The following is a 4416-nucleotide window of genomic DNA, read 5'->3' on the forward strand; positions in this document are numbered from 1 at the left end:
TAGGTTGCATGATTTTCTAAAGTTATAGGGGACAAAACAATTCAGAAAGTCATGTAAATGTTTCTAGCAAACTTTACATTTTAATTGCTATGTCGGTAAGATTACAAGGCAACATTTCGGCATCAAATGGTCTAAGTAATGGTTGCAAAATTCACTGTAGAAGCGAAATATGTGATAAAACACGTGATTGCTCTCTCTCTCTCTCTCTCTCTCTCTCTCTCTCTCTCTCTCTCTCTCTCTCTCTCTCTCTCCCCCTCTCTCTCTCTCTCTCTCTCCCTCCCCCTCTCTCTCTCTCTCTCTCTCTCTCTCTCTCCCTTCCTCTCTCGCTCTCTCTCTCTCTCTCTCTCTCTCTCTCTCTCTCTCTCTCTCTCTCTCTCTCTCCTCTCTCTCTCTCTCTCTCTCTCTCTCTATTGAATATGGAAATATGGACTCCACCCACTCATGTTTGTAGCTGTGGTCTGCTGCTCTCAGCTGGGATTTATCAAACTGCAGCTGGACTTCACAGAAGTGCACACAGGTGCTACTGGAAACAAACAAAGCACAAACATTTGCTTTTTTCTCCATATGTCATTTGTTCTCTCTCTCGAACACAGAGGCGCAGATACAACTGCCTGTCTCGAATCATGTACTCGAAAACTACATTTCCTACATGACTAGAATAACATCCATCAATTATGCAATTATACCACTTACATGAAAAACAAAATAGGCATTTTGGCTGATTTGATTGAATCCAAAATGTCAGAAGTCGATTAGAATTTAGATTGTAGAGAATACATTTTTTCAATATTAATGCTTTTAGATCTTAAATTTTAATATTGACTTTTTGATTGTAGACTTGACAAATCCCAGCTCATTTTGACACATTGTTGACATCACTCTAATGGAGACATTAGAAGATTTATGATGTTTTTCTCAGGAGAAATATCTGAGACTCGGATGAGACCATTTGCTTTCTGGCTTTTATCTGGTTGACATCTAGAAATAAATGAGATATTAAAGAGCTCTGGTCTGGGATTTATACTCCTTACGGTTAGTCATATTTTTTCCACAGGAAAAAGAAAACCATTAGAGAGAACTGCAAAGTTTTCCTATGAGGAAGTTGCGATGTACCATTCAAAAGCTTATTTGGTGTATTTTCCAAGCATGCCCTTTCACAACGATCCAATTCCATAAATACTGGTGTTTTAATAAATAGAACGATGCGATGAGCGGTTAACTGATCCAGGATCAGCAGTGCTCAGAGTCAGCCGGCGTGCAACATGCCCAGACATGATTAAAAGGGCAGGTGGTTACATAGCTGAGCTACCAACCGTCCAACCGCTCATATATTCATTTACACTGCAGAAATGTTTGGCCAAAACCGAATAACTTATAATGCTCGCCGCATGAATGATCCAAAACACACAGACGTATCTCAGCTTATCATCAGAACAGAGAATTTCACTTGAAATTTCGCAAATAGCCTACTTAAGCCCCCAAAAGAAGCCAATTTCCAAAAATCATAAAAACACACACAATGTGAAAAATCAACATGAGATCCAAACAATGCAGAGGTTTACATTTACAAGTTTTAAGACAGAGAAAGAGGAAATAAACGTATTCTGTTTTGTACACAATGTTTACAGCCTAGTTGTAAAAAGAGTAAGTGGCCCAGTAAGTATCATGCACCAATAAGCATCGGAGAGACACAAGCCACGCCCTTGTCACATGACATGTAAGCATTTCCAATTGAAAGGTCCAGTGTATTACATTTAGCGACATCTAGCGGTGAGGCTGTGAATTGAAACCAATGGCTCATTCTAATGTGAAGTCATGTGCAATGTATTATAGGAATATTCTGTCCAGTGTTCTGTCGTACAATGACATTTTATGTGTTGTATTCAATTTAAATATGAACTTTATTTATTTTTTGCGCAGAAAGTTATTACTTTAACGCATCATATCTGCTGGCATGTGTCAATGGTTTAAAAGAATGAACCAGACCAACTGCAGAAGTCCCGCTATGTCAACATTTGGGACAAAGTCAGTTTCCACTGCATTTCTGTGGTGTGCTGAAACTTTTAACAATTTTATATTCTCCAGCCACGCAGCAAGATGATGGAAGCGACCTGTTAAATCAATACCAATGGAAAAACCTTCTCCGGGCAATGGAAGAGGTTTGCGGGCACATGACCTCAGAATCGTGCCGGTGATGGGCAAAGCGGTAACTCGCTTAAAGCGACAGTTTTTCCTGCTGCTCGGCCAGGGCTCACACTGGCTGTAACGTAGATGAGTTTCTGCAGCCTGACCCACTTATATTTGCATTTCACAGCTCTCCTGATTGAAACAGTTTTAGCACTACTGTGAGAACGGCAGAGTGGGACAGAATTGAAAGTGGTTTGATAGGGTGTGATGTCAACTAGTTGGTTGAAAAACAAATGTTGAACAATTTTGATTGGTAAACTCTTTCCGTAGCAAAATGTCAGTACAGTTTTTGTTTCCTTGCATCTGTACAGGATGGAAATGGCTGTTTTCCCATTGGTTCTGTGGGATTCCAATGAAATGACATCACCATGACCTCTGTTTGCTCATTGCGTTGATGCCCGTTTCTTAAGCACACACACTTTGTGACAGGCAGCTGGTGTCACGAATGCACACGATGAGTTGGCACATAACCAGTGATTCAAATGGACTAAAATGAACAGCTTATTGTTGAGCTCTGCAATTAACAGAGGAAACGCAAAATCAAATGTTTGTAATGTATTCCAGGGATCAATGCTCGATATAATAATGTATGTTAAGTATGTAGCTGACTAAGAACTCGTAAGTCTGACTTACATTCTCAGAAAGCTCTCTAAAAGGTCTCAAAAGACCTCCCAGACAGCAAAAAAAAAATAGATTGAATGTTGAATCTTTGCTGTCTTAGATTATTCCAGTAATGACCAAAGAGCATTGAAGCAACATAATATCAAAAATAATTTCTTGCAGTAACCTTAAAAGAGAATTTTAGCAACATTATATATTCAAAACCGTTCTGCAGTGACGTTAAAAGAGCATTTTAGCAACATTATACATACAAAACAGTTCTGCAGTGACGTTAAAAGAGAATTTTAGCAACATTATACATACAAAACCGTTCTGCAGTGACCTTAAAAGAGCATTTTAGCAACATTATATATACAAAACAGTTCTGCAGTGACCTTAAAAGAGCATTTTAGCAACATTATATATACAATACCGTTCTGCAGTGACCTTAAAAGAGCATTTTAGCAACATTATACATACAAAACCGTTCTGCAGTGACCTTAAAAGAGCATTTTAGCAACATTATACATACAAAACAGTTCTGAAGTGACGTTAAAAGAGAATTTTAGCAACATTATTTATACAATACCGTTCTGCAGTGACGTTAAAAGAGCATTTTAGCAACATTATATATACAAAACAGTTCTGCAGTGACCTTAAAAGAGCATTTTAGCAACATTATATATACAAAACCGTTCTGCAGTGACGTTAAAAGAGCATTTTAGCAACATTATATATACAAAACAGTTCTGCAGTGACCTTAAAAGAGAATTTTAGCAACATTATTTATACAATACCGTTCTGCAGTGACGTTAAAAGAGCATTTTAGCAACATTATATATACAAAACCGTTCTGCAGTGACCTTAAAAGAGCATTTTAGCAACATTATATATACAAAACCGTTCTGCAGTGACGTTAAAAGAGCATTTTAGCAACATTATATACTCAAAACCGTTCTGCAGTGACGTTAAAAGAGCATTTTAGCAACATTATTTATACAATACCGTTCTGCAGTGACGTTAAAAGAGCATTTTAGCAACATTATATATACAAAACCGTTCTGCAGTGACCTTAAAAGAGCATTTTAGCAACATTATATATACAAAACCGTTCTGCAGTGACGTTAAAAGAGCATTTTAGCAACATTATATACTCAAAACCGTTCTGCAGTGACCTTAAAAGAGAATTTTAGCAACATTATTTATACAATACCGTTCTGCAGTGACGTTAAAAGAGCATTTTAGCAACATTATATATACAAAACCGTTCTGCAGTGACCTTAAAAGAGCATTTTAGCAACATTATATATACAAAACCGTTCTGCAGTGACCTTAAAAGAGCATTTTAGCAACATTATATACTCAAAACCGTTCTGCAGTGACGTTAAAAGAGCATTTTAGCAACATTATATACTCAAAACCGTTCTGCAGTGACCTTAAAAGAGCATTTTAGCAACATTATATATTCAAAACCGTTCTGCAGTGACCTTAAAAGAGCATTTTAGCAACATTATATACTCAAAACCGTTCTGCAGTGACGTTAAAAGAGCATTTTAGCAACATTATATACTCAAAACCGTTCTGCAGTGACGTTAAAAGAGCATTTTAGCAACATTATATACTCAAAAC

The sequence above is a fragment of the Barbatula barbatula genome (genome assembly GCF_947034865.1).
Source record: "Barbatula barbatula genome assembly, chromosome: 1".
Lineage (NCBI taxonomy): Eukaryota > Metazoa > Chordata > Actinopteri > Cypriniformes > Nemacheilidae > Barbatula > Barbatula barbatula.